Source organism: Vanessa tameamea, chromosome 6 (assembly GCF_037043105.1).
Source record: "Vanessa tameamea isolate UH-Manoa-2023 chromosome 6, ilVanTame1 primary haplotype, whole genome shotgun sequence".
Taxonomy (NCBI): domain Eukaryota; kingdom Metazoa; phylum Arthropoda; class Insecta; order Lepidoptera; family Nymphalidae; genus Vanessa; species Vanessa tameamea.
The window spans coordinates 2,350,526-2,367,542 of NC_087314.1; the positions used below are offsets into that span (position 1 = coordinate 2,350,526).

The following is a 17,017-nucleotide window of genomic DNA, read 5'->3' on the forward strand; positions in this document are numbered from 1 at the left end:
GATGTTTATTTCGAAAAATTTCTGTTTTTTACGCAGATGTTAATTGTGAAAGACTATATTATTATAATTATTATGAAATCAGAAAGCTGACCAGATAGTAAAGCAATTCAAGTCTGCCTGGGTAGGTATCAAAACTCATCTATACCACCATACACAACAATCCTAAGCAATGCTACGTAGGATTGTTGTGTACCGGTTTAAAGGTTTACTGAGTCAGTGTCATTACAAACACAGGTACATAATATATGTATCTACCCATATTCCCTAAGGTTTGCGGTGCATTGATGTTGAAGGCAATGGTGAATATTATAACAATGTAAGGAAATGAAGAAGATGGTTAATATTTCTTCCAGTGGAAATGACTGGGGATGGTGACTATTTACTTTTAGATATCCCATATGCATGTCTGCCTACCTTTTTTTTTGTACCACCTGATGGTAAGTGGTCACCTTCGCCCATAGACAATGGCGCTGTATGAAATATTAACCATTACTTACATCGCCAATGTGCCACCAACCTTGGGAACTAAGATGTTATGTCCGTTGTGCCTGTAGTTAGACTGGCTCCCTCGCCCTTCAAATCTGAACACAACGACACTGGGTACTGCTGTTTGGCGGTAGAATATCGGATGAGTGGGTGGTACCTACCCAGACGGGCTAGCATAAAGCTTTACCATCAAGTTAACCTACTAAAAATAAAAAAAATGAAAGGTAAGGAATTATTTACCGTTACCAACATAGTTAGAAAACAAATACTGACATTTTAAGAAGTAATATGTTCTCAGAAGTTACGGAATGTGTTAAAATTAAGACTAATTCATTTATACAGCGAGCTGGATTGCAGGAATTTAAATGATATATTCAAAGGAGAAAATTGGCTGCACGTGTCGCCCAAATTTACCTGTCTAGTGCATTTCAACTATTTAATATACTGAGTTACAATCGTGTTAACTTTAACAAGTTATATGATTACTAATGTTATAAATTAGTTAAGTTAAAAGTAAAATCAAATCAAAATCAAAATACTCTTTATTGTACACCAGTAAACATAAAGTTGAATCACATTTAAGAAAGATGCACAAGAGGCTGCCTTATCGCTAAACAACGATCTCTTCCAGGCAACCTTAGGGTAGAGGAAGGAAACAGATGTAGAAAGAGGTAGGGGTGTACAAGGCAGATATAAACATAATATATGAATACATTACAGTGAAATATAAATATATTTAAAATAAAATAATGTACAGTATCAGATACTAACAACCATACATATATATATGTATCTCATTAGATATAAATTATATATAAAATTAAACTAAAATTCTCTCGAACTAAATACAACATTAAAGTACAAGATAGTATTTATTTTATTTATTTATTTTAAGTGAATATACATTTTATTTATATTGTACTGTAAATGAATGAAGTCGAATGAGGAGGAATTTTTAAAAGTAAATTATCTTCAGAACGAAGCGTTCGATTATGAGTAGTACATAAACATTTTAAATTCTCCTTTAAATAGAGCGGAGTTGAAGGTTGAAAAAAAATTGAGTAAAGAAGATGGAGAATATGAGTATTCCTGCGATAGCGAATTGGGAGCTACTTGAGCTTTTTGCGAAAGTCGGAGATGTGATCATATTTACGAAGACCAAATATGTTGATCAAAAATAACCCCAAAATTTTTACAATTTGTGCTAAACGGTATGTCAACATTATCCAAGCGAACAGTGGGTAAGTCAGGAAAAGAAATGCGTGATATTAATTTAGAACTCCCGATGATTAAACCTTGGGTATTTGTAGGGTTTACCTTTACTCCAAAAGATTTTGACCATTTAGCAATTTTATCGAAATTGTCATTCACTAAATAAATAGTTTTAGCTAAATCCGATAAATAAATAAAATATAACTTCGTTGTTCAATATAACGATAAACTGCGATACTAAGAGCTGAAATCTTTTAATTCTGGAACGTTTTAAACTTTTTCAATTTAACATAACAAACTTTCCTCAACCATAAGTTTCATAAGAAATCTTCTGACGGCTACGTAATTCTCCTATATTTACGTTTTCCGCCAGTAAATTTTATTCATAATCGAATCGCTCCACGAATCATGCAAAATTATCGAACAGCTTACACGAATTCCAAACGCGTGAATTATTTACGTATTTATGTCGATATTTTCAGATCGACATTCAATAGTATGATTAATTAAACAATGCTCCGTCTTCTTCTTTCGAATATGAAATCGATGTGATAGAACGAGACATAAGTATTAAATTTTAAATAAGGCTGTTAGTTTACTTAATAGCAGCTTTGTAGTAGATACCAGTCACTCGTCAGTCATTCTACCGCCAAACAGCAATTTTTAGTATTGTTGTGTTCTGGTTTGAACGGAGAGTGAGCCAGTATACACAATGGATAATTTTAACCAGGGTTTGCGGTGCATTGGTGATCTAAGAAAGAATAGTTAATATAAAAACGTCAATATATATACATATCTTTAAATAAAACTCCTATTTAAGCCAAGACGAAACAGGCAGCTCATATATAAAATAGTTATCTGAAACAAGGATTGACACTATCAGGCTTGACTGCAACGTAACTCGATATTTAAGCGCTATATTAAATGAGCAATACAAATGCTGAATAAGTTACAAAGAGACGACAGTATTCCTAATGGAAATGTCGGTACCAGATGTGAGCATCGCTTAACAGAAGAAAAAACGTCAACAACAAGATATAAAAATATATGAATACACCATTTTAAGAACATCAATGCGATACTTAATTCACGTAAGTTCGAACCTAGTCTATTGCTATTGTTATCTTCAGTTTTTTCATGAGGAGGAATCAGTATAATCTGAGATGTCTGAGTTTTATTTTTATTTTTAATACAAGGGTCCGATAGTAATTATTTTTAAGTATTTTTTTTGATTACTAATAATTCATACTCTTTGTGTGCCTTTAATGTTTTCAAATTATTTTAAACATAGCAGTAACATTTGTTGGATATAGGATGTTAGAACAAATTGTGATTTAAATAATTAAAAATACACCATAAGGAATAAGTTTCCAATCGCAAATATATTTAAAACCAACTTCAGGACTTCCAAATAATTATATTAATCAACTCTTATATTTTTAAGACTTCATTTAATAAACTAAAAGGTAGCAATAAACTAAAGCAAAAAATAGTGTGGTGTTATTTTTATTATTTTAAGGTTATTTTTAACGTCCATTAATCATGTTTTTAACTATGTAGGAGTTCTCAAAGTTGCGTCACAATTTATTTAAAACAATATTTCATATAAATATTCGTAACCACATTGATCGTTTTGATAAAATTAGTGATAGTCATTGTATAAACTCGAAGAGCAAGGATAAGCTTATAAAGTTAACTGCCCCAATCCGCAAAGTCAATAAATCCTTCCCGGGTCAAGGCAATATTCCAAAGGTATTTTTAACTTCACCAATGAATAAACGTCAATAATTTTTAAAAAAATATTAATAAATACAGCATATTTAGCAACACTAAATAGTCTATACTTTAAGAAAGCAACTGAAAAAACTACTGAGTTTCTCGGTTCTTCTCGGAGACATGGCGCGCGTTAAAATATATTGACCCTGTACGGGCGGAGAAATAAAATAAATAAAACTAAACAATTATGTTATATAATTGACTAATTATTTTTTTGTGGATAAGTTTCCATTGAGTTTAACGTATCCCTGCACGAAATTTTATTTGTAACAAACTTTCTGAAAGCACCCGTAAACGTCAAACATGGCCGCCTTCATGTCATTGAATTTTATGGATTTAATATCGAAATATCTCGATTATATGAATTTTGCGGATATATTATGCTGTCGACTAAAAAAATCATTGCTTTTTAAAGATCTATAATTGTTACTATATTAATTATATTAATATTACTATATAAAATTATTACTATAAAAAATGATATTTATTTATATAACTCAAGTTTCCATAATGAAATAAAAACATGAAGTTACGCTTGTCACGTCAATAGTCTAAATTTAAACCTAGTGAAATTGCGAAGTGCACCCACTCATATAGTAATATTATATACTAAGACCTTTCCTGAAATAGGATGTACTATCTAGCATAAATATTTTTGTATATTAGTTTTTCAGTTAAAGATAAATAAAAAAAAAAAAATGACCATTTTCACGTGCAGATATTTCTGGTAGCTAGTAAGTACATATACGCTTAAATCTTTATTCTATCTAATGCAACAAAAGTTAAGTCGCGTTTTCATTCAGCTCGCTTTTAGTGTCAGCAGGGAAGTGACAGTAGCGCTAAATAAACACTCACTAACTATTATTGCAGTATCGAAAGCGGTTGGCATTCCACATGTAGGTAGTGAACAAGGAAATGTGTGAAGACTTAAAGTGGACAGAATATACACAAGAAATGAAAATGACCTGTGTAGAATAGCGATCTCTTCCAGCCGTGCTTAAGGTTGGAAAATAAATTGTAACATTGTATATATTATACAACTATATATTATAGTATAAAGAGGTAATTTATTTTTTGGTTTTTCTTTATTAATAAATAGCATTCGTGCGATGCCGGGGGGTGCGCTTGAATTCTTTGTAATATTAAAAATGCAATTTCTTTAAATATTATTTGTTTTAAATTGGTAGGTAGACCCATAGATATTGGTATTATATTAAATATTAATAATTAATTACATCGTCTTCCAAACTATTATGATGTTTTATTCCTTGTAACTAGTAATTACACCGGCTCACTCACTCACAAAACCGGAAAACAACAATACTTGAAAATATTTTAATAATAAACACGTATTTTCAGTATTGTTGATGGTTACATTTTTATACTCAAAAACTCCATCAAACATACTTTTTACAGCCGTTTAAAACATGGTACGCTTTAAGTATTATAATATAAAAGCTTTTATCCTCTGTATTACTTCCTCGAGGGGTGAATTAAAAGAAGTACTGATATCCTTTCTTAGGGCTTAAATCTATTCAATCATTCTATTAGTAAAGATTGTGCGTTGATAAGTCACTTATTAAATTTTTAATAAAGCCCACCGAAATACATAGACAATTTAAAATGAATTTTATTCAAAAATTTCATTATTCACGGCTGATTGATGCTACCTAATGACACATTTTAATAGTCGGGCTGCTCGACCTTGTAAAAGGGATTAAAGACGTTTATCATATTGTTAAAAGACTTGTCGGATCCAATAAAATTACGAGTCTGGGGTAAGAATTATGTTTAACAGATAAACGCCAAAACGATTTGAGTTTTCATTTTTACTTTTAGAATTATGTTTAATGTAGATTTTGGTGTATTGCAGAGTAAATAGAATTATTGAAAAAAATTCATAAGCCTACCATCTGATTTTGACTGACAGACGGTGTTCAGTGGAAATATTGACCATTCCTTTCATCGCCAATGCGTTACCAACCTTTGGCACTTTGATTGGGTGTAGAACATAGTCACGGAATGATCGCAGATGTGTTTGCAAAGTACTGTGCAGGATAAATTATACTGCACAAGGAGCACCTTGTTCCAGCCATTATGTAAGTAGAAAAGTAATACATTAACAGCCTGTAAATTTGCCTACTGCTGGGCTAAGGCCTCCTCTCCCTTTGAGGAGAAGGTTTGGAGCATATTTCACCACGCTGCTCCAATGCGGGTTGGTGGAATACACATGTGGCAGAATTTCGTTGAATTTAGACACATGCAGGTTTCCTCACGATGTTTTCCTTCACCGCCGAGCACGAGATGAATTATAAACACAAATTAAGCACATGTAAATTCAGTGGTGCCTGCCTGGGTTTGAACCCGAAATCATCGGTTAAGATGTACGAGTTCTAACCACTGGGCCATCTCGGCTCTTCTATGCATGAAAAGTAATGATTTGAAAAATTCCACAAATTTATTTATTTTTATATATTTTTATTTCGTCTATGCAAGTCTTAATATTATAAATGCGAAAGTAACTCTGTCTGCTATCTCTCCAAGCTTAAGCGCTAAACCGATTTGTATGAAATTTGCTATGGCGATAGTTTGAGTCCCGGAGAGAACATAGTCACCCCTCGAGGGAGTAAAATGGGGGTGATGGTTTGTTGCTATAGGTAAAGTTAAATAAATGTCGCGCAGGTAAAGCCGCATGTTCAGCTAGTATTGTGTAAATAAAGTTTGATTTAAAATATGTTCCTGTTTATTTTAATTTCAATTTAATTTAATCTCCGATCAACCAAACTTGAATTTTCACTGTACCGAATTAAATATGCGAAACGAAGAAAACTTTAATACAGCTGTATCAAAATTTAAGCAAAGTACCGTCTGTTCAACCCAACTTCGTCTATTTTGATAATATTATAAGTAAGACAATATTATTTTAGTAACCCTTTGAGTTAATGGAGCCGGGCTCAGTGATTACGAGGCGTGACTATTAGTTGATGATTCTGAGTTCAAACCCGGGGCTATCAACATTGAATTCATGTGCTAAATTTGTGTTTAAAATTCATCTCGTGCTCGGAAGGAAACCATAGAGAAGAAACTAGCATGCGCAGACGAGAATTTGCCATTGAGGAGGCCTTTGCCCAGCAGTGGGAAATTTACAGGCTGTTAATGTAAAAAAAAATGTCAATTTTTTTAGTAGATTCTACATTCCAAGCCGGTGCTTCAAATTTAATTTAACTTGTGAAATGATATTTTAAAAAAGTAGTATATTTCGATATTGACAGGATCAGTGAGCCGCACACCAATTTACAAGGACACTTATATTGCTTGCAGTGTCAATGGGTAGAGGAACTTACTATCAGATGGTCTGCGAGTATCTAGACCAGACAGACTGCATTCCCGGTAACATACTTACTAATTACTTTTTTCCTACCAACAAAATTATATCGGCATTTTAATTAAATACGCTTCAATTTATTTATCTAGGATGAAAATCAGCGAATAAATAACTCCACGCTTTATTATCTTTAATAAAATCTTGTAATTAGTAATAGGCGTTATATTGTATTCATGTTTTTACGTAATATTAAAACTAATTAATTTGCAAATAAAAAAATTGCCTTTATATATATGTATGTATATATTTATAGATAATTATCTCTACTCTTTCAAGTCTGCTATTAATCTTAATTTTTGAAATTAATCAGTCAGTTCGTTTTGTGAAATGGGATTTAAAGTGAAAAAAATTAACCTTATTTCCCAAATACACGATTTTGGCGCTTCTGCTTTTCTTCCTCTGAACTGACGATATTTACAACAAGAGCGCGGTCGCCCGCGTCAAACGCTACTCTTCCGCCTCTTTGGGTTAGAGCATGCTACATGATGTTGTATAGATAAATAGAATACTTCAGTCATTCAAATGAATAAAAAGGGGGAAACGCACATATATTAGTATAAATACACCTCTTACAATGATCATTGTCATCACTTGCTTCTTCTTACCTTATTTATTTTGGAATCGGCAAAGTGGAAAATGAACAGACGGTCATTCACTTGTCTGACGCCAAACCTCCCTGAGAATGCGTTTCCTAGTAGGTTGGGTATCCGCCAACATACAAGTGTTTGAGGCGCTTATGTATTCGATGATGGAGCGCTTAAAATTCCTTAGTTACATCACACGGGTCAAGACGGACTGGTACAATTTTATTTACCAGAACTGGTTTGCTTTTATATAATTTATCTAGATTTATTTTTACCTAAGTACATAATTACATTGAAATTAATTAATAATTAATTTTAGAGCTTCGTCGTCTTTCCGCTGACGATATACAAATTGGTTTTGTATGGAAAAGTCAGAGAATTATAACAATTAATTCCAACAAAACAGACGTGAAATTGTGTAGAGAAAAAATATAATTATAGTAAAAAAAAAGTACGTAAAAAGCCGAAATTATTTCTTTGATAGTTAATTAATTAATTAATTTTGTTTATTTGGGACCTTAATGATCGTTTGTTTCGCCTCATTTCGGAAATCGTTTATAAAAATAGTTTAATGGATATTAATTTGTAATTTTCAAAAATAGATTTAATGTAATAGAAACGTACAAAAACAATAACCCAAAATCTTTTCCCGACAGTCAAGTGTGAAAACTGAAAAACCTAAATTACGAAATAAATTGCTAATTGGGTAATTTTCTTTAATAATTTTGTTTTAGTAATTGAAGTTTCACTATTGCGAGTTACTATCTTATTCAGTGTCAGTGTAACATTAAGTAATTATATAATTATTAAAAGAAAGAAAATTAATTCAATAAAAAAAAGAGTATTGTGCATTTATATTTTTTCATTTCAGTTTGAGATATTGCAATAAGCAGAATTATTTTTTTCGTTGCAATGAGCGTTATGAGTCGGTCCTATGAGTTTTACATTGTTTTTACTACCAATTATGACTTTTGCGTATGATTTATATTATAAATATGGTTAATGGTATAATATGGTAGATAGAACAATTTGAACCTTGAAAATATTAAGAAGATATTTGAATGATTACAAGTCTCTTAAGTCTAAGATTTTAGTAGAGTATTCATTTCTGATTAAAATCACAAGTTTGGGAATGCAACATATTTTAGTTGTTTCCTTATTTATAAAAAACGTACTATTTTTAATACTCCGCATAACTCACGAATTTTGATTGTCGTAATAAAACAGTTAATAATGTTTAACTTAGGGATGAGAGTGAAAATTTATAAATTATTGGTTTCATTAAGAAGCGTTAGCAACACTTCATCAAATAAACGCGTATCTTAATGAATATTCATACACGAATAAATAATTTAACACGATAACGAAACGATACTATAAACAGACAAGACAGCGATAAATAATGAAGGTCTATTTTTCGGTATAATTTCTTCTGCCTGGAATTTATTAATCCAAGCTATTGTCAGGGTCTGCATCCCGAGTAAGCCAACTCTAATATGCAGGTTCTTGAACGTCATTCTGTCTAAGTCCATTGGCTCTAATGTTTTGCTTCACGACATCCAGCCATCGCTTCCAGGTACAAGCATATCAAGGCACTTTCTTCCAATATAATCCTTAGACCGACGCACGACATGGCTATACAACCTCAGATGTCAATTTTGGAGTTTCTTCGCTACGTCATGAAAAATAAAATAACAATTTATAAATGTATATTTTGTAAAACAAAAATCGGATAGAATATTTGTCTCAGTTCACAACTGCTTTTCTGATATTCCTTAATAATTAGCTCAGCCTTTAATTTACATTAATTATATTCTAAGATATGCTAACAGCTCTTAAAGTTAATAAACACTAGTTTGATAATAGTTTAACTTTACATTAAGAATTTGTAATCGTTAATCCTACACTTTTTATCCGACTTTTTCTGGGTAATTATTGTTTACAGATAGAATTTGAATTTAGAAGAAAAATACCAAAATGTTTTCGTAGCGCTATGTGTAAGAATAAAATAATTAAAGATTGGAAGAGAAAAATTCTGAGCGAATGCATATAAATCGGTTGCTTAAAACATCATCATGATCATCTAAATCATTTTGATTAATACAGTGAACATAATAATAGTTTACTTACAATTCTGATTTTATGGATGTGTTTACAAGAATCCTTATTATAAACGATTTGAAATACTCAAGGAATTCTCAACTCGAAAATTATATTTGGTATATCTTTAGTCTATTAAGTAGTTACTTAAAATGAGGTCAATATAAAAAAATATTGGGGTTCAATAAATTCTGCAAGTAAACCCAAATTTTGGAAGTTGGTCGCGCTTAAGCTGTGTCTCGGAAAGTAAGGATTTATTTTGGTGCTACACGTGAAATCGATTTCAGTCAGATCCGATTTGTCAGTCCTTCGGATAAGATAAAGAGTCAAGAATCAGAGAGTACTTACGTACTTAGCGCGATATTTAGCGATCCTCCACTAAGAATAGCCGTGGATGAAAGAAGTCAGAAGAACAAAATCATCGTATAATTTTCAGCTGACAAATATGACAAAACAATATAAAAATAGCTAGATTGCTATTCGTGATTGCAAGAACATAATTTCAATTATTTGCCACAATCGAAAACCATTATCGTTTCGAATCACGAATTATAATCAGATGATTAATTAAGCTGACTCGTGCACGAATCAATGTTTGGTATCTGCTAATAAAATTTGATGGTATTGTGCACAAACAATTTGATTTTATTGCCTAAGCATTTTTACTTGACAGCGCTTTTTTCGGAATCAATCTGGTTAAGTTCCCCCTCATTGAATATTCTACCGCGACTTAGGAACCTTGTAATGCAGTGAGCGTGTCCTATTAAAAACACAATGGATGTAACATTTAATTTCGATAGCTTGTGGAGAATGGTTAATAGATAGGGTTAAGTATATGTCGATTGTTTACTCAGGTGGAACTATTTGCCGGACTAAATTATTATTTTAAGATTTAAAAAATATGATGTAGAAGAAAGTCTGATATTGGCCTAAGTATTTATATTCAATAATAGCCAAGATTTCCTAGTGGATTTCCCGCATACATCTAACAACTGCTCTATTAAAGATTGCAGGTTTTCATATGTTTATAAATTACCTCCGCCTCGACGTTGAATATATTTTTCATCTAGATTTTTATATCTATACATTTCATCAAGAATCTTTCATTCTTTGAATGATTAGAAAAGTCTTAGAATTTTTTTTAAATCAGGGTATTAATATTGAAAAGACAAAAATTGTTTTCATTATACAGTACTACATTATACAATATTTCCATTCCGCTTTGGACCTCTCCACGTAATGGATTGCCTATTTCATTATTACTGGAAGGTAAAATATAATTGGAGTACCTAATGACTGGATCACATAAAAAGTCCACGCAAAATGTTTTTGTTCAATATAATCTCACAAGAGAAACTCGTATAGTCTCCGGAAAAGTGCTATTGAAACTTTTAATGAAATGAATTGATTGTTTGAAGGATCAAATCTAATTTAAAATGATCATACATTGATCAAATTTGACTAAATAAATTACACGAAATCAATTTAAAATGCATGATATAGTCGACTTCGAGTTGAATTTATGAAAAAGAGTACTTATTGAGTTTCTAATCCATTATTTTCGGTAGAAATTAGATTCCGATGGTAGCTTTACATTGAATTTAATCCTGTTATGTTTTATAAGAAGTTTAAATCATAATAATTAATTAAGCCTAAATTTGATTTTATTCGTATGAAAATATAATTTATAAATCGGTGTACTCTAAATTTACTAGTATCGATAACTGTTCGAAATTTGAGCATAAATATTATTGAAGAATTAAAAAATTGTTTTTGACTGTTTTTTTTTTATTTTATATGTATTCTAACAAATACTAAAAAAATATACGATGAAACAAAAATAATGAACATAAAAAACCTTTATGTATACAACGTTTGCAATTTTATTCGAAAAACACTAAATAGGAGTATCCATACTAATATAACGTTCAACAAACATGTGTCAAGCGGCAATCGTAGCACACGTCGAGCTAGTTTTCTCGTTCGACCCAAGATTCGTAGAAATTACGGTAAAACAATGATCACTTATGAAGGTGAAAAACTGTATAATGAACTACCCACACATATAAAAAATGTAAACTCATTTAACGTTTTAAAAAATAACTTGCTAAGTATATTTTAAATAATAAATAATTAAAACTAAGACAATACGTTAAATTAGTACTTAATATAGAAAAATGTCTCTTAGTTAAGCGTTATATTTGAAACAACTACTCATTGTCATTTCAATTTTTTTTTGTCGAATTGTATATTCATAAATGTTTTGTTATAAGTGTAATTCTCATGTAAGTGATAATAGTATCTTAATGGGAATAAAATATCTTAGACCACTTTTTTATTGGTCCCCTAAAGTTAACCCTAAGGCTCAGCTAAATATTTTTATATACAGAAGATAATGGCAGTAAAATGTTATGTCTTTGCCTATTTATAATTTTTATGTAATATTAAATGCTACAGAATGCTATTGTGAAACCATGTCTTAAAATGTATTTTAAGACATGGTTTCTTCCGACATTTATGCTGACATTAATAATGGGCTAACTGTTTTGACCTCGCTTTAACAGGACACTACTTGTACACACGATAACGATCAACCTCAACTGAAGTTAACAAATGTTATAGGACAATTATATGTTGTAATACGAAAGGGCTTAACTTATTAGAAAATTTCATAGACATTAATTATTTTATATATATATATATATATATTTTTTTTTCAAGATGGCGTATTTGTTTGCAAATTGAAAAAGTAATCAATTCAAACCCGGGCAGTACTGATTTTATGAGTGCTTAATTCTTTTTTTATAATTCATTCATGCTTACCGCTAAAGGCAAAGGTTGCGACATGCTGCTCCAGTAAGTTTGGTGGATACACCATAAACCCATATTGGAGCAGTGTGAAATAAGCTCTAAGCATTTTCTAGTCAAGAGGAGGCCGAATAGACAAGAAGAAATGGTCACCATAGCCCATAGACAATGGTGCTGTAAGAAATATTAACCATTCCTTTCACTACCAATGCTCCACCAACCTTGGGAACTAAGATGTTACGTCCCTTGTGCCTGTAGTTACAATGGCTTACACACCCTTCAAACCAGAACACAACGATACTGACTACTACTATTTGGCGGTAGAAAATCTGATGAGTGTGTGGTACCTACCCAGGCTTGCATAAAGCAACACCACCTAGTAATATAGTTGCTTGGTGTTAAAGTTTATCATTACTTTTTGAGTTTTTATACAATGATTGTGTCTGATTAAATTATAAAAAGATATGTTTATTATTGTAATATACATAATATCGTTGTAAACAGATTGTGTCAGTAACATATAATAATATCATACTAATATAAAATAGAGTAAATTACTTTTTTTTTATTTTACAGATTTCCGCAAAAAGTACTTCTTGGTAAGAGATTTTCATATTATGATAATATCATATTATAAGCAGCTTACGGATGTGATTAATTTAGCATATACTGTTATATATATAGTCTTATTTATATGTTGTATATGTTATTCGAAACGGAATTCATATATACATTAATATTTCGTGAATAAATCACGCAGATTTTAACAAGGGCGATAAATGATTACATTCATAAAATATATTAAAAGAAATAATTGTAGCTCTATGTACAAATTTTTAATAGTTTTAATTTACATGACTGGCTTGGTTTGTGACGAGTGAATCGTTCAGTGCGATGGACTCGGTCATTTTACAATCATTGATTTAAACTTCACCTGTTGGGTGTGGGTAAAACCTTGCAACGAATTTTAAATCAGTCATTCGATCGATTGAGATGCAAATTTTGCATACAATTGATGCTGAGGACAGTACAATCAATAAATATATCTTTACTAATATTGTAGATGCCAATGTGTGTTTGTTTGTGTCACGCTTAAACCGCTGTGCCGATTTCGATGAAATTTGGTATGGAGATAGTTGGAGTCCCGGAGATAGGCATATTCTTTAGGGTAAAATGGGAGGGGCGTGTAGATAAAGTTTAATATATTTCGCGCGGGTAAAGCGGCAGGTTCAGCTAGTGCATTATATTTGCGCTAGTACATAATTTATGTAAAAACTTATTCATATTGATGTTTGTACCAAAAGTGCATTCTAATAATACATTGAGTTCTTTTTCGGTTCAAGTCTTGATGTCAAAACATCTATTGTGGGTATTTACGAGGGGTTAACTTTTGGGTAAGCCGAGACGGCATCCGGGATGACGCTTTTAACACTCTCGTGTGTGCATGGCACGCATATTGAATACTTTCTTATATATTATTGCAACGAAACTCTATTTTTTTTAAAACTCGAACACAACAAGACTAAAAATCGCTTTTTGGCGGTAGACTATAATTATGATACCAAGAACAGGCTAGAATTTCAGTGATTACTCTTTTCCATCAATTTAATTGAAGTACGTAATTAAGTACAGTTTTATTTCATTTACTTGGATATAAAACAACTTACCTTATACGTTATAGAGTTAAGATGTCAGTATAATAAAGAAATTTTAACGGATTGAGTCATACCGAGAAACCGTGTGATTGGGTCCATATATGGTACACTAGATCAACACACACTTGCTATAATAAATCTTAACGGTTCATATATTATTTGCAATATATATATATCGCATATAATAATACATAAAATATTTTAATACTAAAATCGATGATACGTTATACGAGTATAATTGCCTGGTTAAATAATAGATGGCGTTAGTAGTTTATTGTATAAATTGTATCTATTGTTTTAGGTAAAATGTTTGAACATTAGAGTATGTTTTAAAAGTTTTTTTTTTTTTGTAATCGGTAGGCGGACGAGCAAATGGGCCACCTGATGGCAAGTGGTCACTACCCCCATAGACAATGGCGTTGTAAGAATTATTAGCTATTCATTACATCACCAATGCGCGACCAACCTTGGGAACTAAGATGTTACGTCCCTTGTGCCTGTAGTTACACTGGCTCACTCACCCTTCAAACCGGAACACAATAATACTGAGTACTGCTGTTTGGCGGTAGAATATCTGATGAGTGGGTGATACCTACCTAGACGGGCTCGCACAAAGCCCTACCACCAAGTAAATAATTAATTTCGCATTACCTAAATAACCCATATAATTTTAAAAACTAAGCTTAACATAACTTATGTAACGATTTTTTTTTATTGTTATATGATACCTATTTGACAATGCGAAAAATAAAGTGACAATTATTGTAATCAGTATATATTATAAGTTTAAAAATGGTTATTTATTAACGAAAGTTGAAAATAATAATTAATTTATTCAAACATCCATAAACAAAATTGCATTTTTTTAAACGTTCGTCACGTGACACAAAACGCTCCTGATTGGTCCGGTTTATGATGACGTCACTTGCTACCTCGTTTGCCTACTGTATGTGGATTATATGTGCCACAGATTACAATACAGGCAAGTGATGTAACCGACCCAATGGCAACGCCATATAGTCAAAGTAGCGTTTTTGCGCGCTATTTAAATATTAATTTTTTAATTTGATATTTTTCAGCAAATATGAACTAGAATTAAAAAACACAACTTTTACTGAGTTCCTTAACCTCTACTAAATAATATAAAATGGATTTAAAAACTAGTCAAATAGCCTATTGTAAATTATGATATAAAAATGAGTTTCTTTAGCCGGTTCTCAAGTCTGAGGTGTTTATTTCCGAACTGGTGAGACTTTTGACAATCAATAAACTTCTATATTTGAAAAATAGATTTATGACTTTAAGTTTGACTTTGTGGATAAACTTATGTATGAGTAGCTTGGTAGAAGGGCAGGTTAGATAATATTTATTGCGATTATACCGTAATAAAATTATATTAATATAATGTATAATATACATCAACAAATACTATATACAATTTATCGGAAGTTTAAGTTGTGCAATATTACGTCGACAACTGATTTTTTATTTAGTCCTCTAGTCTTAATATGACATTGATTTGAATTTGGAATTCTAAGTCAAAGTCAAACGAATTTAGTTCAGAATTATAAGAAAACAACAATGCAATGAAAAAAAAGGTCGAATAAAAATGATTAGAGTTAAAAATTAATTATATATAATTCGATCGTAAAAAAGATAGATATTATATTTTAGATTTCGGTTAAAACTGGAAAAAATGGCACAATCAAATGATTAATTATTTATTCCTTTAAATAAACACAACTTTACGACGTTTTGGAATAAAAAAAAACGGACTTTGAAGACGGCTTTCTATCGATTCATTCATTAAAGATTATTTATACAAAGGATGTACGGGATAAATTTTATTAAAAGTGCATCTGATGCATAATTCCAATTATCTCATTAATTTTATATGAAATTCCAAATTTATTGTTTCTTACAGCTGGGCCTCCTCTCCCTTAGAGAGGAGGTCTTAGCCATTATTCTATTATTATTATTATTATCTTATTTAACAGGCTGTTACTTTACAAAGTACCTAAAGAAGTATAACTTCAAACATCCATTAAAATCGTCGGTATCGTTGAATACCAATCATCAGTACTGCGTCGTTTCGACGTCATTCTGTGTTTAAGTGGGAAGCCACTCTTGGAGCCTTTCAATTAGCTGTCAAAACCACTAGGACTTATACAGCGTTACATGATATATAAATAAACAAATCTTTTAGATTTTTTTCAATAAATCTCTTCTTGTTCTATATACGTATAATAAAATCGGAGTATCTGTTTGTAATATTAAAATAAGCGCTTTTTACTGAATGCATATGTATGTACTATTTACACACGGTACATATACCGAAATATTTTTTTTTTACAATCTTTGTCTGCCTGTCTGTCTGTCTGTTCTATTCTGTTCCGCCTAATCTCTGTAATAGCTGGACCGATTTTGACGAGACTTTCACTGGCAGATAGCCGATGTAATAAGGAGTAACTTGGGCGATTTTTATTTTAGAATTATATATGAAATAATAATAAAGTCACGCTGGAAAGTGCAAATACTGCCCAGAACCGCGCGCAGCCCTCACGCATGCAATCAGACTAAATTAAAAAAAACAGTCACAGCTAGTTTTAAAATAAAACACATGCACTTACAACAGTCGACGATTTCACCAAAAAAGGATCAAACTGTAGATAACACTGCACTAGTTTGTTGAATTTTAATTTGGTTAGTAACCTTCAAGTTTCACTAATTTTAACATTCGTTCGTAAAAGTTAGTAGATTTATTTAAGAACAGCTTCTTTAAGCCATTTTTTTTTGTACTCAACTTGTGATTTTTTTAAAAGTATTCGATTGTGTCATTTGGATTTTTGATTGTAAATAAGTCAGCAATATACTTCAGATTGTATGAATAATAAGAGCCGAGATGGCCCAGTGGTTAGAACGCGTGCATCTTAACCGATGATTTCGGGTTCAAACCCAGGCAGGCACCACTGAATTTTCATGTGCTTAATTTGTGTTTATAATTCATCTCG

General features: G+C 31.3%; 1 long non-coding RNA gene across 1 annotated transcript in view; it reads left to right on the top strand.

Moving 5' to 3' along the window:
* LOC135193351 (uncharacterized) overlaps window positions 1–17,017 on the top strand; it is a 68,328-nt gene that overhangs the window by 21,452 nt on the left and 29,859 nt on the right. Inside the window, exon 2 of the long non-coding RNA XR_010309174.1 lies at window positions 12,928–12,950. This is a non-coding gene — a long non-coding RNA (uncharacterized LOC135193351). The remainder of the gene's footprint in view (window positions 1–12,927; window positions 12,951–17,017) is intronic.